At 42.5% G+C, this 25427-nt stretch overlaps 1 long non-coding RNA gene across 1 annotated transcript in view; it reads left to right on the forward strand.

Annotated features, from left to right (window-relative positions):
* The window catches only part of LOC308618650, a 192294-nt gene that overhangs the window by 130117 nt on the left and 36750 nt on the right, over positions 1-25427 (forward strand). The window lies entirely within an intron of this gene.

The raw sequence follows: 25427 nt of genomic DNA on the forward strand, positions 1-25427 counted from the left end.
AAACTCAAAAGATTAATTTTTTTTTTAAGTTTTATTTATTTTTGGCTGCGTTGGGTCTTCATTGCTGCACGCGGGCCTTTCTCTAGTTGCGGCGAGGGGGGCTACCCTTTGTTGCGGTGCGCGGGCTTCTCATTGTGGTGCCTTCTCTTGTTGTGGAGCACAGGCTCTAGGCGCGTGGGCTCCAGTAGTTGTGGCACGCGGGCTCAGTAGTTGTGACTTGCGGGCTCTAGAGCACAAGCTCAGTAGTTGTGGCGCACGGGCTTAGTTGCTCTGCACCATGTGGGATCTTCGCAGACCAGGACTCGAACCCGTGTCCCCTGCATTGGCAGGCAGATTCTTAACCACTGCATCCAGGGAAGTCCCAAAGATTAAATTATGTAAAACCAATTTCCTACTTTATTAATGCTTAGAAGGCTCTAATTCCATTTCCAGACTTCCATTTTGCTGGATATATGTACAGAAATTACATTTTAAACGTTAAAAAATATAAGGAAAAGTTTGAAGATAAAAGCTGCTTGCTTGGGCTTCCCTGGTGGTGCAGTTGTTGAGAGTCCGCCTGCCGATGCAGGGGACACGGGTTCGTGCCCCAGACCGGGAAGATCCCACATGCTGCGGAGCGGCTGGGCCCGTGAGCCATGGCCACTAAGCCTGCGCGTCTGGAGCCTGTGCTCCGCAACGGGGGAGTCCACAGCAGTGAGAGGCCCGCATACCGCAAAAAAAAAAAAAAAAAAAAAAAAAAAAAAAGCTGCCTTCTTGATGAAAAGATTAAGAAAATAATTTTCATGTAAGATCATCCATTCATTGGTCCATCAGCCATTTATTGACTACCGTAATCTGTAATAAAGAAGAAGCAAGAGTCTTGTAGCATAGGATCCTGCAAGCTGTAGGATACTGAAGTTTCAAATGATGTATTTTGGCTACTGGTTCCCCTTTTGGTAGATGTTTGCCTTAGTTCTGGTGTTTGCTCCTGCCCCAATCTATAAGTATTTTGCACAACATACCAAGTGTGCCCTATTTAAGAAAATGGAGCATATGAAAATCTGGATCATTGAACTAAAACATCCATTGAGCACCTATTTTCTGTTCCTTAATGACACCTTGGGCAGATCCCAAAGCTTCCTAGTCACACTCAGGCATTAAACAGCCAAGCTGGGTCCAACCCAATGAGAAGCTTCAGTTTCATATCCAACTCAATGCTCTGTCCCTCCTCCCCAGCTTGGGTATGACCAAGGGGGCTTGCAAGGGGTAGGGGACATGTCTACTGTAGGGGAGCAAAATATGCCATTCCAAAATGTGTCTCTTTGGCAAGCAGATTATTTAGAGCTGAAAACAATCAAGGCTCAAAAGACTAAAACAAACAAACAACAACAAAAAAACACCTTTGATCTTTCCCCTAACTGCCTAAAAGAATTTAGATAGAGGACCTGTTCCAGGAAAGGAGCTATCACCATAGATCATTACAGTATGAACTAGGTATGAGATATTTATAGTATGAACTATGGTTGTAGATAGGGAGGAACGTAGCAGTCTGTTTGTTAAAATTCCTCTCTATGTCCCACTGTCTCTGCATAGCCAAGCAAATTTTTTTTAATTAAAAATTTTTTTCAAGCAAACATTTTTTTACTGAATATTTATTTTTACATCTTCATGTCAATTGCCCTCCTCCCCATTGAAGTCCCAAACCACTTTTGTGTATCCCCTTTTGTCTTTAGCTGAATATGAGTGTTTCAGCCATTTTGGTGAGTTAGTTTTCCTGGGTCTCTCCCATGTAAACACGTTATTAAACTTTTGTTTGATTATCTCCCGTTACCCTGTCTCATGTCAATTTAATTCTTAGACCAGCCAGAAGAACCTAGACAGGTAGAGGATAATTTTTTCCTCCACAACACTACTCTCACTCCTTCCCACTCTGCTTCTGCATCCACTAGAATTGGAGAAGGCAGAGGAGGGACTAAAGAGAGAAAACAAAAACCTCTGTAGCAAAAGAGGCCCTGCAGAGTCTCTGTACTGCATATATGCTGCACATCTCATCAGCCAGAACTTAGCACATCTAGGTGCAGGGGAGGATGGGAAATGTAGTCTCTATTCTGAATGACCATGCACCCAAGGTTAGAGGATGTTTTCCAGCATAACATTTTCTGACTATCACCCTCAGCCCCTCTGGGCTGCGGGTCCTCTCACTGGCAGTCAGCTGCCTATTAAGGGTACCAATGAGAAGGCTTAAGTTCTGCTAAATTTGTGGAATCAAGTGCATCACAGGAAATACAAATATCCTTGCTTGAGAAGCTTCCGCATCCCTCCTGTAGGGTAACTCTACTACTCTGGGAATATTTTTACTCTTAATTTAGGCTTTAGGGAATGATGACATAAAAGTAGCAGGACCTCTTGGATTCCTCCTAGTTCTATGAATGTACCTAGCACCTATTTCCCTCAGCTTTAGGGCTTTATGCACAATTCCAAGACAACACTGAAAGTTCCATTCAATATCCTGTGACCCAAGGTCCTGTAAGAAAATATCAGATATGGAAATAAAGACCAGCCAAATGAGAAAAGCAAAGGCTCTTTTGTCAGAGCTTGCTATAGCAAGGGAGTCAGCCACTGTCACTTGTGTTTTGGCAGAAACTCAAAGGCAGGCAAAGGAGTGGGAAAGCTTTTTAGGGGGAAAAAGGAAGACTTCAGCTATGCTCTAATTGAAGGATGTTGACACGAGGAAGCTGTAGGCTGCCTACCCAGAAGTAGAACATCCTGTGTGACTAGTTAAGGGCAGATATTTGGTTTTCTCTGATAGCTCCTAAATTGGAATTTATCTTTCTCTGATAGATTCCTAGTTGGATAAAAATTAGGAAAGTTGTCAATTATTAAAATCAAGTTCTGGCCATTTGGGGCCAATTCTGACAGAGGTTATTGTTTAGCTTCCTGGATTGTCATCAGAGAAAGCAAACTGGCTTCTTGCAAGTCTGCCTTATAGCAGGCTGGCTTCTTACACTGCTTATTGTAGATAAGGGGTTGGTTTCCTGAGCAGATTGCTGCAGATTGTTCTATTTTTATATATGGTCAGGCTGTTGTCTGTATATTTGGTCCCTCAGTGGCAAGAAGTAAGCTTGGTTTTGCTTTATCAACTATCGTAGTACCTCATATTTATACCATGTTTTACATGTTATAAAGTACATTAATGTGTATCTCCAAGACTGATAAGTGTAAAAGGTCTGTAGGACAATGAGCTGAGAAATGGGCTCAGAAAGGTCAAATGACTTTCCACAATCACAAATCTGCTAAGGAGATAAGTAGCATTGTAAGCAGTTAAGGTAGGGAGTCCCCAGAGAAAGAAAACCAGGCATGGCTTTCTTGACATAAGAGAAGCCATTTTTGGCCTAAGCCATTTTGTGATCTAAGGCTGGCCACAATGCTTGCCCTTGAACAGGTCCCAGTAATTAATGATCTTAAAGGAACAAAAGAATTCGAAAGCAAATGACTGTTATCAGGCAAGAGAAGAAACAATAGCAAAGATAATATATCAGTTGTAAAGATTCCCAGTTCTGTTTCAGTGGTAAAGATTAGCCTGAATTCCTCAAACAACAGATCAGCTGGAACCTAAGGGATGATGATGTTGACCTTTTCTGGCCCTGGTGACTTCAATCAACTAAAGCTTGGACTCTGTTGACCACTCAAGCTCCTTCAGTAATATGCATATACCCTTAGCTTGAAACTTCCCCAATTTTGCTATCTGGGGAGACACTGATTTGGGAAAGATCCCCAGTGTTCTCCTTACTTCTTGCAAGTAATAAATCCTTCCTTCTCCTGCTCTTTGGCTTGGTTGTGTCTTTTGGCTCAACACTCACTAAGAGACAAACACTGTTTTTCAGTTAACAGCATGGTGACCTGATTTTCCTAAGACTGTCTCAGTTCTTTTGTCCTGACATCCTATACAGTTAGCAGTCCGTTTTACTCTTAAAAGTACCCTGGTTTGAACAATAAATCATCTGACTATATTATTCTACCCAGCTGGGACTTGAACACGCGACCTCTGAGTTCCATGACCACTGCTCTGTTCACCAGGTTTTATTAACCCCTGGCTCCCCAGTCACAGTCTCTCCCACCTCCAGGCCTTTGCCAAGGCCACTAAGTAGACTCCAGTCCAGTGATTTGTATAAACAAAAGTTCTTTTTGAAATCTGCCCCATTGCCCACTGGTTGATAAAGGTCAATCACAAAAAGCTTCTATTAAGAGATAATTAACAAAATGTAAATAGAAATGTGAAAATAAGACTTGGCATTTAGTAGTTTAATATCCCTAAAAGAACCATCTGCAGCAGCTTGAATGTTTGTAATAAATGGGAGGGAAGGAGGCTGTGCATTATTGTCAATGTTTAACATCTCACTCAGGGCAAGCTTTACTAAACTGAGGCCTCTGGACTTTAAAATCTCACTGAATCCTTTAAAATAACAAAAATTGGGAATTCCCTGGAGGTCCAGTGGTTAGGATTCTGTGCTTTCACTGCTGAGGGACTGGGTTCAGTCCCTGGTCAGGGAACTAGGATCACACAAGTTGTGGGGTGCGGTCAAAAAAAAATTGTGTAAATGAACTGGTTACAAACTCATTCAAGATTATTTCCCTTTAACAGTACTTGGAGCGGAAAGTCAGCTAATTCAGTTAATTAATTCTTCCTTTCTTAAGCTGAATGTCTGATTGCCTTAAGCAACCCTACAGAGAGGCTTTTTTCCCCTGGAACAAGAAGCTGGCTGCATAGTTTATGTTAATGCAAACCAGCAGGTGGCAAGCAACTGCTCTTTGGAATGAAGGCATTTGGCCACTTTGAGACTATTGTGATGCAATAGTGTCTGGATTTGAGAAAAAGGAACCGCTGAAGCAAGAAATAAATTGGTCACCCTGTGATACCTTTGTGCTCCTTGGGTTCTCCAGCCCAACAAAGCCCTCAGCCAACCTCCCTCTCCAAATTCTCCTCTCTGCTGTGATCCTTGAATTAGCAAGGATCCTTTAAATTGGTGTTAAACCACCCCTACTCCCAAAACTTTTCATAAATCATTCAATGCAGAAATTATTCACAGCAGGACATGAACCTCTCTTGAGCTCAGCTTTAATCTTACATCATTGTTGCAAGAGACAATCTGGTCCATTCTCCTAACGTCTGGCAAGGAAGCTCGTAAAGGTGGTACGCGCATTCTGTTGATGAGTTTTCTGAGTCTATGGATGAGATGAGTGTCAGAGTTGGGATGTTCTGAAACTTCATTTGGGTGTCCCTTGTTTGGACCTTGGGACACATTTTCTTCTGGAAACATGCTTGTTTAAATGTTTACTGGGTTCTCGGGCCAGTTAAAAACCCGTGTCACTGTTATAATTGTAGGAGGGCAAAATTTGCCACGCCAAAAACATGTGTCTCTTTAGCAGGAGGATTATTTTAGGCTGGTTATTTTTAAGTAAAAGAAGCCTCAGGTAGTCTTTCTTTTTACCTTCCCCTTAACTGCCTAAATTAATTTAGATAAAGGGCCTGGTCCCGGAAGAGCACTCTCACCAGAGATATCTGCAAAGAATGTGGGCTGGGCGTGGTAGGGAAAACTTGGAGGGCCTACAGACCAAAGTCCTCCCTGTGTCCATTGTCTCTGCATGGCAGAGCAAACCTTTGTTTACCAAACATTTGTTTTCTCAGCTCCAAGTTAATTGCCTTCCTCCCCTCTGAAGTTCCAAACTCTTACCCACTTCTCTCAGATGGTGTCAGTCAAAAACTAATGCACGGACTTCCCCTGTGGTCCAGTGGCTAAGACTCTGCGTTCCTAATGCAGGGGCCCCGGGTTCAATCCCTGGTCAGGGAACTAGATCCCACATGCCGCAACTAAGAGTTCACGTGCCGCAACTAAAAAAAGATCCCGCATGCCCCAACTAAAAGATCCTGTATGCCGCAACGAAGATCCCACACTCAGGAATCCCGCGAGCCACAACTAAGACCCAGTGCAGCCAAATTAAACAAAAACAAAAACTAATGCAGGAGGCTGCAACTAAGAAAAGAGTTTATTTGGGGTCTTAAGAATTGCAATTCAGCAGATACAGATACGGGTAATCCCCAAAATGTCACCAAGTCCAACCTCGTACCTCCCCCAACCCGAGACAGGCCAACAAATCGAGAGCCGAGCTGTTGGGGCAAGGAAGAGCGATTTCATCCAGAAAGCCAGCAGACCAAGAACATGGTGGAACTAACGTCCTAAAGAACCGTCTCACCCAGGTTTGGATGCTAGTTTCTTTTATGGAACAAAGAGGGGGAGCTGAAGAGGTAGAGTAAAAAGGCGATAAGTTGCTGTAAATATTTCCTGGTTCCGGCCAGACTCAGGAAAGTGTGTGTTAAATTCTTCTTTCTGGCAGCCATTCACAGGTGACCTGGTTAGGATGTTTCCTGTGAACTAAACAAAGGTATTTTAAGTTAAGGCTCAGGCATGGGAGGCAGAGCTCCTGGAGATGGGCCATTATGTATACTTTAAGTTATAGGCAACAACTCTTTATTTTTTATTTATTTATTTTTAAATTATTTTTGGCTGCATTGGGTCTTTGTTGCTGCGCACGGGCTTTCTTTTAGTTGTGGCAAGCGGGGGCTACTCTTCGTTGTGGTGCGCAGGCTTCTCATTGCGGTGGCTTCTCTTGTTGCGGAGTACAGGCTCTAGGCGCGCAGGCTCAGTAGTTGTGGTGTGTGGGCTTCAGTAGTTGTGGCACGCAGGCTCTAGAGTGCAGGCTCAGTAGCTGTGGGCACGGGCTTAGTTGCTCCGCAGCAGTGGGATCTTCCCGGACCAGGGCTCGAATCCGTGTCCCCTGAATTGGCAGGTGGATTCTTAACCACTGCGCCACCAGGGAAGCCCCTAGGCAACAACCCTTTAGTGATTAACTTGTAGCAAAAGCAATAGAATACAAAGGTTAAAGTACAAGAAACAGATCCAGTATGGAGTCAGATTTGTTCTTACCTATCACAAAAAGAGTATTCTGGGAAAGAGAATGAGTACGGGGCTTATAAAGACAAAAATCCACAAGGCTGTTAAACTTCCCTGGTGAGAATTGTGATTGATTCTGACACAATTCAGAAAATATTTGTCCTTAAGTAATCACAAGTTGTTTAATGGTAGGGGTCCAATAAGTAGATAGACTGTCACAGTTATTTTAGGATAAGGGTCTGATAAGTATCTTGAGTTTCTAGCAGATGTTCTGGATACTTTAATTAGGATAATAAGCAGTCAAAAGGTCAGATTCCTCCCAGGCTGAAACATGTGCATAGGTCACACTTCTTCAGTAGCCTTCCAGCTCCATTGTAGAGGGCTCTTTTAATGATACTGACTCCATTTTAATTTTCCTTTCACTATGGCATATAGGCTTCAATCGCCTAGTGTGTCCTTGGTCTCTCTCTTTTTTTTTTTTTGGTAGGGCCCCCATAAATGTGTGATGGAATTTGATTTTCTCCTGTTATTCTGTCTCATGTCAATTCTTAGACCAGCTGAAGAACCTAGAAAGGGTGGAAGGAAATTCTTCCCTTCCCCAATACAATCCTTGAAGCAGCCGAGGCCCTCCTAAAACTTGTGTGCTGGGCCTGACACAGGTTCCTAAGCTTTTCTGAAAGCTAAGGCTTGAGGTCTTGGGGAACTTTAAATGAGCTAGGGTGTAGGGAAAGAGGCTGAGGCTGATGGAGGAGCCAAGATTGGGGCATCGCCAGGAGGCTTAGGGGAAGACTAGAAGAGAAGGGGTCTGTGGGGGAGCTTTGACCATTGTGGATGGGGGATGGGGAGAAAGGGAGTTTTCAGGGATGGAAAGAGTCCATAATGAGGTCATGGGAGGCCAGTGATGGAGGAGGAACAAAGGTTATTTTACAAGCTGTTCCTTCATAAATTAGGTAATCTGATAAGTTGTGAAATGCCTATATGAAATTGGGGTAGTGTTTTGGAAGGGGTTCTCTTTTTTATAGCAAAAGAGATGCCAGGAACTCCCCTACTCTCTTCTAGAGTAAATCACTGGATTAAATCAGTGTATCATTTGAGGGCAGCCTTCTCACAAGATAGCTATGGGTCCCCAAGGTGGCTGATGCCAGATCCCAGTCTTCTACAGGTTGACTTCCCCCCAGGAGGTGCCTGGATATGTGAGAACACTGAGCATCAGCCCTCTTGGAATCCCAGATGTGGGGCATCCTCGGCTGAGCGGGACTCTGCCTCCAGGACCTCCTGAAGTCTTGGTTGAGATCTGGAGCACATTGTCATCATGGCAGTGGGAGACCAGTATGACCTCTTGGACTTTATAAGACCTATTTTCAATGCTGATGCCCTTGACAGTGAAAAGCCATAGCTTGCTGGACTCACTAGATTCTGGGATGGTTTTAAAATATAAATTTTATTATTGTTCAGGAATGGGGAGGCCAACAGGTCAGGAGAGGATTGCTGATAAAACGATTATTATGCACAGTTCCCAAGAGGAGTGGGGATGGCTTACCATAGTGGTGGGGAAGTACCAGCATTGGTTAGAAGAAAAAGGAACTTGAGAAAAATGTGGGCAAGAGGCTTTATTGTGGTTTCTGTGGAAAGAAATAGACAAGGCAGTGTAAGCAGGCTGAAGATTGGCTAGTTGAATAATTTCAATGGTCTCTGGGTGTAGGAGCTGTCTCTAGTTGTCTAGTACTGGCCCTGGGGTGATTAGGGCAGGGGAATGAATAGTGGCCCTGAGGATGAGAGCCTGATAGAGTAGGTGGGAGGGGGTAGGCTCTGGATTGGTTAGTTGGCATATGAAAAGTACTAATCCCAGCTAGTCTTTACTGTCTCTAGGAATTGGCTAGCCCTTGGAGGGACAGCCATCCAGGGTCAGCAAGGTCCCAAGATGTCAAAGCATTTGGAAATGAAAATAAAAAAGCATGATTAGAGTGTGGAAGTTACATGGACTTCCTTTTTGGCTAAAGTGAGATGCCCCCACCCCTACTCACCACTCTCCCCCACGGTTCTTAGATAATTTAGGGTAGGAGGTACCGTGCTTCTTGCTAGTAAGGCAGATGGGGCCTCAAGCAAATAATTAGAAAAGTGGTAGAGATGTGATCATGTTTGATCTCCAAATTTGTGAAGCATTCCATGCTAGTTATAGTAGTGAGAACTCAGTTGATTAGGCTCAAATATACAGAAGGAATTTTAAATGACTTCTATTTTAAAACATCTCTGCAGCTCTCATTATCCTAATAAAATGAAAGCAAAAGGGAAATGGATGAATATTTAAATCAATTTAAAATGTATTAGCCTGGGCAGACATAGGGTTCTTTGGATAATTCTTCAGACACTGCACACTTTCAAAGAACTACAACTGATGGGGATCAAACCCTGCAATAACATATGAAGGGGATCAGAATATGCCATTCCAAAATATGTCTCTCTAGGGTATGGATTATCTTGAGCTAAAGGCCATTGAGAACCAGCATACACAGGAAGAGCTCTTTACTTCCCTTTAACTGCCTAAAAATAGAGTATAAATTTCTTCTTTTGTAAAGGAAATCTACATTTATATATATATTCCATATAAAGATGTCTCCATACCAGGAAGAGAGCGACTCCCAGAGACAACTCTTACTACCTGAGAGACTTATCTGCATAACATCTGTCAGAAGCACAGCGAAGGAGTGATTAGCCCTAGCTCTCCCCTGAGTGAAGTAGTCCCCTACTCTACCACCAGTAGGACCCAGAAGCATGTAGCTGAATAGTTGAGACGCAGCGCTCATTGCAGGAAAAAACACCAAGAATGAAATGTGAAGGGAGAAGCAAGGCCAGATCTTGGAGAACAAATGTGGGGCAGGTTGGGGAAGTGGTTCAGAACTCCATTTCTGAATGCAGGGGGAGCCCTGAGATGCTGTTTTCAGTCAGCCTTTGGGACATTCTTTAAGGATGTGTTTGATGGTTGACAGTGACTGATTAGGGCTAGACATGGCCAAACCCCTCAAAATCTTATTCTAGAAAAAATCTTCTAGAAAAATATTGTCAATAACAGAAAATGTGTAGTGATAGCAAGTTTTAATTGAAAACCTAAGGACCAAGGCCTGGTAGAACTGGGCTGGAGGGAATTAACAGGAATAATAATCCCATCAAAATATTTGTTGAGAGCTTACTAAACTTTACATACATAATTTCATTCAATCCTCAACCGAGTCTAAGAAGTAGTTATGATGATCTCCTTTTATAGATGGGAAATCGAGGCTTAAAAGTATGAAAGACAGGGCTTCCCTGGTGGCGCAGTGGTTGGGAGTCCACCTGCCGATGCAGGGGACACGGGTTCGTGCCCTGGTCCGGGAGGATCCCACATGCCGCGGAGTGGCTGGGCCCGTGAGACATGGCCGCTGGGCCTGCGAGCCATGGCCGCTGGGCCTGTGCGTCCGGAGCCTGTGCTCTGTAACGGGAGAGGCCACGGCAGTGAGGGGCCCACGTACAGCAAAAAAAAAAAAAAAAAAAGTATGAAAGACAAAATGTAGTGGACAATTAAGGAGCTAGTTTTACCCAGGCTACTGCAAGAGGGAGAAGGTTCATTAACACGGATGATCTCAATAAAGGGAAGGGGCCTGGAGTTTTATAGAAGCAGATAAATAAGGGAATGCCTCTCGGGAATCCTGGAAAGGGTGGAGATAGGTCTTGGAAGCTGCAAGGTCAGGTTGTCCTGTCTGAGATAGCCATTTCCTGGAATACAAAAAGGTTGGAGGGATTTTGGAGTACAAAGGGATGGCGGGGGACTTCTTAGCCTTCCATGTTTTCTCAGGGCTCAGGTAAAATTCAGTGCTCTCAAAGGTTGAGAAACATATTCAAAGTCAATCAGCCTGTAAGTGGCTCAGCTGGATTCAGACCCAGTCTGATGGGTAAAACCTGTTCTCAATTTGTGGCCAGAACATCAGTTAATGTAAATAGAAAGAGAGAGAGGGAGAGAGAGAAAGAGAGAGAGATTGAGTAGCATTCAGCCAGGAAAAGCCAGGCTAGGAAAGATTCCAGAGAGCAAGAAACAGCCCCAGTTATCCCATGAGCCTGGATGTTCTAATTAAATAGCTCTAGGATCAGTCTTTGAGGAATCCCAGAAACCAGGGTCCAGGATGAGGGTCCCAGGTTGGGAAAGTAGGAACAAAGTCCCAGGCTTCCTATAGGCAAGAAGAACAATCAGAAACTGTCAAAGACCCCGAGATAGAGGCTGTCTCCGTTCTCCTTTCACCTTAGATACTCCTCTGGGCTTGTGCAGACATTGGGGCATATATGCAGGGGCCAGAGAGAGGCCTCTTCCATTTCTGAGGAGCTCTTCAGGTGATCCTAGCAGCTAACTGGCAGAGCAGCTAGGCTGCTTCACATTAATTAGCCATCATTCTCATGCACTCATTAAGCAAGTTCAAGGACCTTTATCGCTTTGTTGACTGAAGGGTAAAATGAAAATGAGTTTTTTACACTTGTGCAGCTTAATAATTAAAAGTCTGAGAGGTAGTTCTGTGCTTTCTCACTTGCGGGGCCTTAGATAAACTTTCCTAGGGCTGCTAATGCCAGTATCGTCTCATTTAATACATACTGACTGAGCACCTTCAGTGTGCTAGGCACTGATGCAGGCTATTCAGTGATTAAAACAGAAAATATCCTTCCTTTTCTGATGCTTACAAGCTAGTGAAGGAGATAATGAACACAAATAAGTAAATTATGGAGAATGATAAAACATGATATGTGCTTTAGAGCAAGGTGAAGGGACTTGGACCTGCTGGGGGTGGACTTTGCATTTTTTTTTTTTTTCAGTACGCAGGCCTCTCACTGTTGTGGCCTCTCCCGTTGAGGAGCACAGGCTCCGGACACGCAGGCTCCGGATGTGCAGGCTCAGCGGCCATGGTTCACGGGCCCAGCCGCTCCACGGCATGTGGGATCTTCCCGCACCGGGGCACGAATCCATGTCCCCTGCATCGGCAGGCGGACCCTCAACCACTGCGCCATCAGGGGGGCTTTGCATTTTAGATAGGGTGTTTGGTTGAGAAGTAGATACGTGAGCCTTGCAGATGTAGGGGGAAGGGTGCTTGGACAGAGGGAGGTGCAAGTGTGTTAGGTGTGTTCACAGAACAGCAAAAAGGTCTGGTTGGAGCAAAGGAAGGAAGTATGAAATAAAATTCATATTTTCTAGCAAGACAAGAAAAATTTAAGCCTAATTCTTTTTTCTCTGCCCTTTCGCCTCCCCTCCCGCCTCTACTGTGCATTGTGTATCTGCATTATGCATGGACCAAACCTCCCCCAACAGCAGAAATACCTGCTCAGCCATAAAGAACAACATTCTCCTAGCACCAACAGGACAACTTCTTAAAAGATAACATTCCTTCTTGATCTTAGAAGGGGTCACGATGACTCACCACGTTGTACTTACAGATCTGGGTGTGCAAACTATCTACGTCATTTAACATACAGCCCTCTGTCTCAAAAACCTGTATAACTATGCTTTGACCTCTAACAGATGGATGGATGGGACAAGTCTGAATTATGATGTAAAGTTTGAATTAGTGTTCCTAGAAGTTAGCAAAAATGGGGGAAATATTAAAATGCATCTTTACTCAATAATTCGACAGTGAACAAAACCCTAGGAGGCAGAAAGTATCTGTCTGCAGCTGAAAGGATAAAGGAGGAGGAATGTGGAATAGGCAAAGAAAGCAATAATCCACCTGGATCATTACCAGGTGCACTAACATCCCCTCCTTTGGCTCCTGGGCTCACTAGGAAGCTCACTCCCAGTCTCTGGAACTGCCAGGCGTCATGGCCAAACCTGCTGGTGGGGGGAAGGTTGGGGGGAATGGGAGGTTGTGCCAGGAAGGCTTCTCAGAGGAGATGAAGTTTTTTTCTTTTATTTTTTTGAGATATAATTCACCTACAGTGATATGCACCGAGTTTAAGTTATGGTTCATTGGGTTTTGACAGAAAAGGTGAAATTTTGACTTGAGTCTTGGAAGGCTAAGGGTCAGGAGTACAGAGCATGTGCAAAGGCACAGAGAGCTAAGAGGGCATTCAGTTCCTGGTGGTGGTAGTTTGTACCAAGAATAACATGCTGCTTGGGTACGACCAATAGATAAGGCTGGAGAAAAGTCCACAGATGTACATGCCAGAAGTAGAAACTAGTTTACAGTTCAGAGTTTTATTGCTATTGTTGGAACCCAGGATCAGCCACCCCAAAATGTGCCTCAATGGCACATTGATTATTTTGCATGAAAGTTACTTAAGAAATGGCCAGTGCAAGAGGGACACTCTACTCCTCCTCTTTGCCGCCCTAAAAGCAGGAAATAAATCTCTCACGTGAAAGGCGCCCTCCCTGCATCTGGAGGTAGAAGGACACCCTTAAGGAATTTGGGGCTGAGAAGCCCAGATAAATAAACCTTGTTACTTCTTTAATTTACTACCCTAAGCCCAAACTCTGTTTAGATTCTTCACTAATTGAGCACCCAAAACCCAAGTTTCTTTGTCCTGTCAATTCCTCATAAATTTGTTTCTTTGTCTAAAAAGTATAAAAAGCTGCCTGCTTTGGCCACTTCTTAGGTCCCATTTCTATGAGACCTCTGGGCACAGGATTAAAATCTGTTTCTTTTGTTCCTGTTCATCTGTCTGTTAATTTTATTATTAGCCCAGCCACAAGAACTCAAGAGGGATCGAGGAGGAAATTTCTCCCTCCCTGACGCCATTTTTGTGTGTAAAACCTTAACTCCCAATAGCAAGACCTCTGCCTTCTGCTTTCTCTTTGGAATTCTTTGATCCCTTCCATTTCATACTGTGCCACATCCACACAGCTGCAGGTGGTGTTGCTTAATTCCCACAAATGCAGGCTACTACGTTACCCTCTACATATCCAGCCAGCTGGCTTCCCAGCCAGTTTTTGACAGTGCAGAGTCATTTATTCTTGGGGACATAAATATGCATATCAGCTGATCTGGGATTGCTATTTTTGGCTGTGAATAAGGACATCATTCAAGAGTTATGAGAAAGGACAAGATTTCTACAATATAAACACACCAGCCCCTCAGTGGAAGAGACATCCCAAACATAGTGAGAGCTGAGAAACTAATTGACCATGGTTCAGTTACTCAATACATGAGTGCTTTCTATCTGCCTGGTGTGCCCCTACTTGCTTCCCAACTTTACTCAAATGGTGTCTCTCCTTGAGGCCTTTTCCGGCTTCCCTCCCCCCATGCACAGATTTCCCATGTACCCTTCTCTGCTTAGCTTTCTCCTTAGCACCCATCACAATCTAGCAAGAGTACACATTTTACTTATTCATTGTCTGTCTTCACCACTAAAATACAGGCTCCAAGAAGGCAGGTGTCTCTGTTTACTGCTATTTCTGCAGTATCTAGATCGTAACAGGCACTTAAAATTATTTGTTGAATGAATGAGTTGTGCTAAGTTCTGTAAGCAACAGAGGCTCTGAAATTGACGCACATTATCTAGTGATGGACAAAGACCCGTAACTCAAATAACATTAGAAGGAAAGGAATGAAAAATAAATGAACAAAGACAAATGTTTTAACATCAATAGTAGAAACCTAAATAGCCTGCTTTAAGCTAGTTAATCATCTTATAAATTTGACAACCTTAACCAAATTCCTGAACATTTCTTTAAAAGGCACAGATAATTTAGCTGTCTCCTTCTAAAAAGCAGGGCATAATTATAGATGCATAGACTTTGGAAGGGTAAAGGATGTACAGGTGCTATTTGCCTATTTTTAGAAAAATTCTGCTCTTTGGAGATTCGAAGAAATGACCTTTTGTGACATTCAAAACAGGAGAATTAGACCTAGAGATGCAGATAACTACAATTTTGAATATTATAATCTTATCTGTTAGGAAGTGGTATGCAACTTCATTGACACCTGGGAGCTTTTATGATTCTAGTTTCTAGGTCTTTTATCATTGACTGAACTCTGACTTCTTAGTGATTAATTGAATTTGATTTCTTCTCCACGTAAATTTTAACAAAATACTTCATTGAACATGCAGATTGTGGCAAGTTTTATTTAGTTTTAAAAATGAGTTTTTATTCATTAAAGACTCATTAAAGTATACTTTTTCTGAGATAAAATTTAAGAGAAATACATGCATCTATCTAAAGATTTTTTTTCATGCTAAAGGCTTTCAAATGTAATGTTCATGAGTAATTATTACCTGTCACCTCTTGAATTTCTGTTGAGTATAAGCTGACTTGCTGATTTCCCCCTAAATGTCAAATCATAAAACCCTGTGCAACAATTTGGTAAAGACTTTGCAATGCTCAACTTTTGTCTTTTTCTCCACAGAACTTGTCAGTGGCTTTTCAAATGTAGTTCAGAATTAACAAAACAGTCCACATGAGCCCCAAGGAACAGTGCAAACTAAGGGTCCCTATGGCATAGATACTTCTATCATCATAGCATTTGTGCTTACGTTTCTGTTATGGATTAACAAATATTCATCATGTTCAATGAAAAAAATGTAAGTTCATTCATCCAGTCAACCACCATTTTATGGCGTACTTAAGGAATGCAAGGAATAATGCTAGGCGAGGGATTACAGCTGTGGACAAAACTGACAGACAGTTCTCATGGAATTTACATTCTTGTGAAGGCAAAGATAGCAAACAAGTAAATAAGTAAAAAGCAACATAATTCTAAATATATGAGCAGCACACTAAACAAGATGAAACAGTGTAATGTGATGGAGAGTGTCAGAGTGGGGAGGGAGCAATTTTAAAACTGGTGCTTAGCAGGACTTCCCTGGTGGTCCAGTGGTTAAGGCTCTGTGCTCCCAATGCAGGGGGCCCGGGTTCGATCCCTGGTCAGGGAACTAGATCCCACATGCCGCAACTAAGATCCCGCATGCCACAGCGAAGACCTCGAGTGCCGCAACTAAGACCTGGCACAGCCAAATAAATAAATAAATGTTAAGAAAATTAAAAATAAAATAGGTGCTTAGGGATGGCTTCTTTGTGGAGGTGACAGTGTGAGCTGAGACTTGCAATAACATTGGTCTAGAAAGATGGGCTGAGAAGATGAACTGTCCCTCTTAGCATACCAAGGCTGGTAAATTGCTATCAATGATCCAAACTTATTCTTCACTCTTCCCCACATGCACCTGCTGCTCTAGCCAGGTGTGTGCTGAGAGTGACTCCCCCACCTCACCCCTCCATGGAGGTCACATGTTCTTCATCAGCCCCAAATCACCTTGCACAAATACCAAATGCCTAGATGCCTCTTACTCATAAATCCTGTTGTTCCTTAAATGATAAAACGGGAGGGAGAGGAAAATTTTATGATATTGTTTGGCATCTGGGGAAAACCACTCACCCATTCCATGCACCTTCGCACCTTCATCCGTGGGGAAGAGAGTAGAATGTTGAGTGAGGAGGACTTGCTCAAAGGTATGAAATTTGAACATGAGGTTTTGGACTTCAGGGTCCAGACGACTGGGGCACCAATCTGGGAACTCCTGGCAGATGATCATCTAGTTTTTTGGGGTTTTTTTTTGCGGTACGTGGGCCTCTCACTGTTGTGGCTTCTCCCGTTGCGGAGCACAGGCTCCGGACGCGCAGGCTCAGCGGCCATGGCTCACGGGCACAGCCGCTCCACGGCATGTGGGATCTTCCTGGACCAGGGCACGAACCCGTGTACCGTGCATCGGCAGGCAGACTCTCAACCACTGCACCACCAAGGAAGCCCGATCATTTAGTTTTTGTGTTGACACATTTGAGATCTGAGTAAACCTTGTAGGAAGATTCCTCTGCTTATTTCCAGAGGGACATCTGACAGCAGAAACTTGAAACTGTGTTTGGAGCTAGAGAGGAATGGTCCTGAAGTTGCCACCCAGATCCTGAAGCAACGTGTCACTGAGATTCAGGCACTTTCTAACAGTGAGTGTCTCCTCCGGCCATGCTTCTCCTGTTCTAAGCCTGTGGAGTCTATAATTCTGGAATACTAAAACTTTTCCAATATGCCCGTGCAATCCTGCCTGTCGTTCAAAGCATCTCTCCCCTAATACCTTTCCCAGCCACTCTGGCTTCTCTGAGGCCCTCCCATGCTCAGCATATTACCCTCGGAGCCTCTGATTTAGTAGATCTGAAATCTTATACAACTCTTCTCCCAGAGATTACGACGATCAGTCTGGTCCAAGAACTTACTTTCTATCCAAAGGAGACTCAAGAGGAAGGGAAGGAGACAGGGCTCGTCCCTTGTTCTCTACAGTTCTTTGGTGACCACAGAGAGAGGCCTGCTCAATTTGGATAAAACTGTTTTTTCTAGTTCAAGGCCACCATTCTCAGTGTAGAAGTTTCTCAAACCTTAGGGGACAGAAGAATCTTCCAGGTAGCTTGCTACAAATGCAGATTTCTAGGGATCAGCCCCAGAGGTCCTCCTTCACTAAAGCTGGTGGGGCCCAGGAATCTGCATTTGTAACCAGCATCCTCAGGTAGTGGGGATGTTGCTTATCTGTGGACCTTTTGAGAAGTGCTCGCATAATGGAAAGTAGGAGACCATTGCCCACCTCTGTCTTCTTCCTTGTATAACAGGGCATTCTATTTTCTAATAAGGTCCTAACATTCTCATTCATCCAACAAACATTTATCTAAGCCAAGCACCATACTAGGCATAGGGAATAGAGCCAAAACAATATTTGAGACATACTTATACAGATGGTCCCTGACTTAGAATGGTTCAACTTAAACAATTTTTTTTTAATTGGGTAGAGTTGCTTTACAATGTTGTGTTAGTTTCTGCTGTACGGTGAATCAAGTCAGCTATATGTATACACATATCCCCTCTTTTTTGGGGTTGCCTTCCCACTGAGGTCACCACAGAGCACTGAGTGTTCCTTGTGCTTGAGAACAGCAGGTTCTCATTAGTTATCTATTTTATACATAGTAGTGTATATATGTCAATCCCAGTCTCCCAATTTATCCCACCCCCCCTTTCCCCCCTTGGTGTCCGTACATTTGTTCTCTACATCTGTGTCTCTATTTCTGCTTTGCAAATAGGTTCATCTGTACCACTTTTCTAGATTCCACATATATGTGTTAATATACGATATTTGTTTTTCTCTTTCTGCCTTACTTTTTTTTACTTTACAGTGTTGTGAAAGCAATATGCATTCAGTAGAAACTGTACTTAGAATTCTGAATTTTGACTTTTTTCTGTACTCACAATATGCTGTATGATACTATAGTGATACTGGCCAGTGGCAGCTTCCAGGCAGCCACATGATCATAAGGGTAAGCCACCAATACACTTACAACCATTCTGTTTTTCACTTTCAGTACACTATTCAAGACATTTCATGAGACCTTCAGCACTATAGTATAAAATAGCTTTGTGTTAGATGATTGTGCTCAACGTTCAGCTTATGTAAGTGTTCTGAGAATGTTTAACATAGGCTAGGCTAGGCTATGACGTTTGGTAGGTTAGGTGTATTAAATGCATTTTTGACTTACGACATTTTCAACTTATGATGGGTTTATCTGGATGTAACCCCATCATAAGCCGAGGAAGATCTGTACTAAAAAGTTATCCATTGTTTATCTGAAATTCACATTTAACTGGGAGTTCCATATTTTATCTGACAGTGCTAGGTGGCAGTGGGCAGGAGTTGTTGCAGGTTGGGTCCTCCACAAGCACATTCTGAGATGGAGTTTAGTGTGCAGGATGTTTACAGGAAGCACCCTTGAGATCAACACATGTGGCAGGAAGGGGAAGGAAGCTGGGCTGGGCTGAGAGAGAAGGTGGACTAATATGTAGGTCCACCAGCCTCCACTAACCCTACAGGCAACCCAACGCATCTGAGTTGTCCCATGTTGGGCTGAAATGGCTGGGACTACATAGCCCGGCTCCCATCCATCATTAGGTATAAGCTGCCCCAGGAAGGGTGTAACCTTAGGCAAAGGAGCTCTCTGTAGCCATTCTAAGCCTGACCATTCTAAGTCAGGGACCATCTGTATAAGTATGAGGCTGACCCTGAAGGGGCTGACAGCTGAAGGTTCTCTGCTGACAGCACTCCCATCAGCTGGGCAAGTCCTTCCTTGAACAGAGACCTGGGGATTCACCATCCCTGTGTCCACTGCAAGAGCCTAAGAATCTAGCAAGGAGCTCAGTGGTTCCAGCCATTAAAATGCGGGCATGAAAAATTAATGTGATCTTATTTTATGCTTGAGAGGCTGCAATACCTGGATACAGTGGTTACATTTGTTCGAAAGGAGACTTGTGTCCTACAGCCACATATTATCATTGGCTTTTTTGAACTACTTCACAGGGTGATATTTTTGTAGATACTAACTTTCGGACTTCCACAGCACAGAAAATATAATTCTGAGAAGTGAATGAGTGATTCACAGTGAAATTTCTCCAGGTTTAAGAAACAGAGCTGATGAAAAGCTGGGATCAGTGGCTAATCATCAGGTGATGAACCCCTTTAATTCCTAGAATCCATGCAAGTAGTAAAGCATGACCTGTTTACCCAATACAATGCTAGGGTCACCTTGTCTCCCATTCTGCATTCATTCATTCATCCAACAAGTATGAATTGACCTTATCCATAGAAATAAGGGCTCTTATTCCCCAAATTGTGGAATTGTTTTTTTTTTTATTAGTTTCTGCTTTATAACAAAGTGAATCAGTCATACATATACATCCGTTCCCACATCCCTTCCCTCTTGCGTCTCCCTCCCTCCCACCCTCCCTATCCCACCCCTCCAGGCGGTCACAAAGCACCGAGCTGATCTCCCTGTGCTATGCGGCTGCTTCCCACTATCTATCTACCTTACGTTTGGTACTGTATATATGTCCATGCCTCTCTTTCGCTTTGTCACAGCTTACCCTTCCCCCTCCCCATATCCTCAAGTCCATTCTCAAGTAGGTCTGTGTCTTTATTCCTGTTTTACCCCTAGGTTCTTCATGACATTTTTTTTTCTTAAATTCCATATATATGTGTTAACATACGGTATTTGTCTTTCTCTTTCTGACTTACTTCACTCTGTATGACAGACTCTAGGTCTATCCACCTCATTACAAATAGCTCAGTTTCATTTCTTTTTATGGCTGAGTAATATTCCACTGTATATATGTGCCACATCTTCTTTATCCATTCATCCGATGATGGACACTTAGGTTGTTTCCATCTCCGGGCTATTGTGAATAGAGCTGCAATGAACATTTTGGTACATGACTCTTTTTGAATTATGGTTTTCTCAGGGTATATGCCTAGTAGTGGGATTGCTGGGTCATATGGTAGTTCTATTTTTAGTTTTTTTTTTTTTTAATTTTTTAATTAGTTTCTGCTTTATAACAAAGTGAATCAGTCATACATATACATCTGTTCCCACATCCCTTCCCTCATGCATCTCCCTCCCTCCCACCCTCCCCATCCCACCCCTCCAGGCGGTCACAAAGCACCGAGCTGATCTCCCTGTGCTCTGTGGCTGCTTCCCACTATCTATCTACCTTACGTTTGGTACTGTATATATGTCCATGCCTCTCTTTCGCTTTGTCACAGCTTACCCTTCCCCCTCCCCATATCCTCAAGTCCATTCTCAAGTAGGTCTGTGTCTTTATTCCCGTTTTGCCCCTAGGTCCTTCATGACTTTTTTTTTTTTTAATTCCGTATATATGTGTTAGCATACGGTATTTGTCTTTCTCTTTCTGACTTACTTCACTCTGTATGACAGACTCTAGGTCTATCCACCTCATTACAAATAGCTCAGTTTCGTTTCTTTTTATGGCTGAGTAATATTCCATTGTATATATGTGCCACATCTTCTTTATCCATTCATCCGATGATGGACACTTAGGTTGTTTCCATCTCCGGGCTATTGTGAATAGAGCTGCAATGAACATTTTGGTACATGACTCTTTTTGAATTATGGTTTTCTCAGGGTATATGCCTAGTAGTGGGATTGCTGGGTCATATGGTAGTTCTATTTTTAGTTTTTTAAGGAACCTCCATACTGTTCTCCATAGTGGCTGTACCAATTCACATTCCCACCAGCAGTGCAAGAGTGTTCCCTTTTCTCCACACCCTCTCCAGCATTTATTGTTTCTAGATTTCTTGATGATGGCCATTCTGACTGGTGTGAGATGATATCTCATTGTAGTTTTGATTTGCATTTCTCTAATGATTAATGATGTTGAGCATTCTTTCATGTGTTTGTTGGCAGTCTGTATATCTTCTTTGGAGAAATGCCTATTTAAGTCTTCTGCCCATTTTTGGATTGGGTTGTTTGTTTTTTTGCTATTGAGCTGCATGAGCTGCTTATAAATTTTGGAGATTAATCCTTTGTCAGTTGCTTCATTTGCAAATATTTTCTCCCATTCTGAGGGTTGTCTTTTGGTCTTGTTTATGGTTTCCTTTGCTGTGCAAAAGCTTTGAAGTTTCATTAGGTCCCATTTGTTTATCTTTGTTTTTATTTCCATTTCTCTAGGGGGTGGGTCCAAAAGGATCGTGCTGTGATTTATGTCATAGAGTGTTCTGCCTATGTTTTCCTCTAAGAGTTTGATAGTTTCTGGCCTTACATTTAGGTCTTTAATCCATTTTGAGCTTATTTTTGTGTATGGTGTTAGGGAATGATCTAATCTCATACTTTTACATGTCCCTGTCCAGTTTTCCCAGCACCACTTATTGAAGAGGCTGTCCTTTCTCCACTGTACATTCCTGCCTCCTTTATCAAAGATAAGTTGACCATATGTGCGTGGGTTTATCTCTGGGCTTTCTATCCTGTTCCATTGATCTACCTTTCTGTTTTTGTGCCAGTACCACACTGTCTTGATTACTGTAGCTTTGTAGTATAGTCTGAAGTCAGGGAGCCTGATGCCTCCAGCTCCGTTTTTCGTTCTCAAGATTGCTTTGGCTATTCAGGGTCTTTTGTTTTTCCAAACAAATTTTGAAATTTTTTGTTCTAGTTCTGTGAAAAATGCCAGTGGTAGTTTGATAGGGATTGCATTGAATCTGTAGATTGCTTTGGGTAGTAGAGTCATTTTCACAATATTGATTCTTCCAATCCAGGAGCATGGTATATCTCTCCATCTATTTGTATCATCTTTAATTTCTTTCATCAGTGTCTTATAATTTTCTGCATACAGGTCTTTTGTCTCCTTAGGTAGGTTTATTCCTAGATATTTTATTCTTTTTGTTGCAATGGTAAATGGGAGTGTTTTCTTGATTTCACTTTCAGATTTTTCATCATTAGTGTACAGGAAAGCCAGAGATTTCTGTGCATTAATTTTGTATCCTGCTACTTTACCAAATTCATTGATTAGCTCTAGTAGTTTTCTGGTAGCATCTTTAGGATTCTCTATGTAGAGTATCATGTCATCTGCAAACAGTGACAGCTTTACTTCTTCTTTTCCAATTTGGATTCCTTTTATTTCCTTTCTTCTCTGATTGCTGTGGCTAAAACTTCCAAAACTAAGTTGAATAAGAGTGGTGAGAGTGGGCAGCCTTGTCTTGTTCCTGATCTTAGTGGAAATGGTTTCAGTTTTTCACCATTGAGGACGATGTTGGCTGTGGGTTTGTCATATATGGCCTTTATTATGTTGAGGAAAGTTCCCTCTATGCCTACTTTCTGGAGGGTTTTTATCATAAATGGGTGTTGAATTTTGTCGAAAGCTTTCTCTGCATCTATTGAGATGATCATATGGTTTTTCTTCTTCAATGTGTTAATATGAGAGCTTTCCATTGATATGTTTTGAGTAAAGGTGGAAAGGCTGTTTTTATTACTTGATATGTTCAGGGTTTTAAATTTTTTCGTATCTTCCAACACCTCATTTGTTTTCCTTTGAGATAAGCATCACTGATTCTCTTTCCTTTACATCAAAAATTTATTAAAAAAATACACTGGTTCCCATAACAACTTAAAAGGTTAACAGCTCATCTAGGCCAGAGGAATCTCCAGAAAACTGTTTGTGATAGAATCACCAGGTCTTCCAAAAAAAAAAATGCTTAAAACATTTAAAAGCTTAACACTGTGTGAGAATAAACACACACACACACACACACACACACACACACACACACACACAGAGTTGGCTGATGGTGTAATGTGGGATTTTCTGCATTCTAGCATCTTATTACAGTGTAAGAATGGGGCAGAATTCCCTGAGACAGGTAGGGACTCACCATGCTAGGGGATGTGGGGCTGGAGAAAAGGAGTGGCCCTAACAACAGTGAGAATAATGTTTTTCTGCTGCAAAGTTTCAGGGGGTCACAAAGCCGGAATTCCTCATCTTTGCCAGATGTTAGGAGAATGCTTAAGATCTGATGATCATATCTCTGATTTTGTAAAGGAGGAATAGAAGCTCAGAGAAAAATGATACTTGGGAAAGCAAAGGCAGAAGAACAGAAAGTAGAGACAGAGAAGGGGGTGGCTGTGAAAATGTGCCACTGGATTTCCTACTGAAGAGCAAAATTGCAAGCCAGCCCCTACTCCTGCCCCTCTATCTCCACCACCAGTGCACTGAGTCCCGCTTCCCTAGGCTACTTGCTCCAATGATTGAGCACAGCAGAGGGACTGAGGCAAGCCCATTCCATCAAAAGGAGTGTGACTTTGGCTTGAAAACTCCTCGACAGCTTGCCTGAGATTCTTCCGTCCCAATCTTCCTTTCCAATTTTTAAAGTTAAGTAGTCTATCTTCTCATTATTGAGTTATAAGAGTTCTTTTCATATTCTGGATAAAAGTCCTTGGTCTTATGTATGTATTGTGAATATTTTCTCCCATTACATGGCTTGACTATTTCTTTTTTTAATGCTGTACTTGAAAGAGCAGAAATTTATGATTTTGGTAAAGTCCAATTTATCAGCTTTCTTTTATATTTTGTGCTTTTTTGTGCCTAATCTAAGAAATCTTTGTCTACCCCAGGGTCACAGATATTTTCTGGTACATGTTTTCTTCTACAAATTTTACTTCTTTAGGTATTATGTTTAGGTTTATGATTCATTTTGAATACATTTTTATATATAATGTAAAGCAATAGTTGAGATTCATTTTTTTAAATTAATTAATTAATTAATTATTTTACTGCATTGTGTCTTCGTTGCTGTGCACGGGCTTTCTCTAGTTGAGGAGAGCGGGGTCTGCTCTTCGTTGCGGTGCGTGGGCTTCTCATTGCGGTGGCTTCTCTTGCTGTGGAGCACGGGCTCTAGGCAAGCGGGCTTCAGTAGCTGTGGCACACGGGCTCAGTAGTTGTGGCTCGCGGGCTCTAGGGCGCAGGCTCAGTAGTTGCGGCTCACAGGCTTAGTTGCTCTGTGGCATGTGGGATCTTCCCGGACCAGGGCTGAACCCGTGTCCCCTGCACTGGCAGGTGGATTCTTAACCACTGCACTACCAGGGAAGTCCCATATCCTTTATTACGTAATAAACTGGAAAATGTAGTAGTAAATGTTTCCCTGAGTTCTGTGACCTGGTCTAGCAAATTATTAAATCTAGGGAGGTGGTTGTGGGAACTTCGATTTATAGCTGTTTAGTCAGAAGTACCAGGGACAACCTGAGCCTTGTGATTGGCATTTGAAGTGTGGACAGTCTTGTGGGACTGAGCCCTTAACTTAGGGGATCTGATGCCCACTCCAGGTACATAGTGTCAGATTGAACTGAACTGTAGGGCATCCAGCTGCTGTTGGAAAATGGGTGAGTGTGGGAATAAACCCACACATCTCATGTCAGAAGTGTCAGTGAGTGTAAAGGTAAAGGAGACACAGGGAGTATTTCCTAGACAAGTCTATAGTTCAGTCTGGGGAGAATTGACATCTTAACAATATTGAGTCTTCCAGTACATGAACAGGGTGTAGATCTCCATGTTGAATTATAGGGTTAAATATAAACTGTATTCCATTGTTTTACATGTCTTTTTCAGGAGTTCCAATGATTTGTATCCTTAATTTTCTTGTCTTCCATTTCAACCACTTTCTGTCTGAATCCTTTTAGTTCTTTATTTCGTTTTTATTTTCTTGTTTATTTTTCTGCCTCTCCTCAATACTCTTTATTAAAATTTCATTTGAGTCTATTCTCTGTTGGATACTTATAATTTAGCCTTCATTCCTAAAATAATTTTGTCTTTTTTTCCCCAAGTTCATTCAGTTGATTGCTCAATCACTTTATCTATCTATCTACCTATCACTTTGTCCATTTCTGTTCTTGGATTTTGAATTTTTAATTTAAAGTGGCTTTTCCTATTTCCAAATGCTTGTTTGGTGATATTAATCTGTTTGGAATTTTGTGTTTTTTTGGTAAGAATTTTCTCCAGCTAAGATTTTTTTATTCTCGGGGCTTCCCTGGTGGCGCAGTGGTTAAGAATCCGCCTGCCAGTGCAGGGGACATGGGTTCAAGCCCTGCTCCAGGAAGATCCCTCATGCTGTGGAGCAACTAAGCCTGTGCGCCACAACTACTGAGCCCTCGTGCCACAACTAATGAAGCCCGTGTGCCTAGAGCCCGTG

This window comes from Mesoplodon bidens (assembly GCF_964165515.1).
Source record: "Mesoplodon bidens genome assembly, chromosome: 1".
Classification (NCBI taxonomy): Eukaryota; Metazoa; Chordata; class Mammalia; order Artiodactyla; family Ziphiidae; genus Mesoplodon; species Mesoplodon bidens.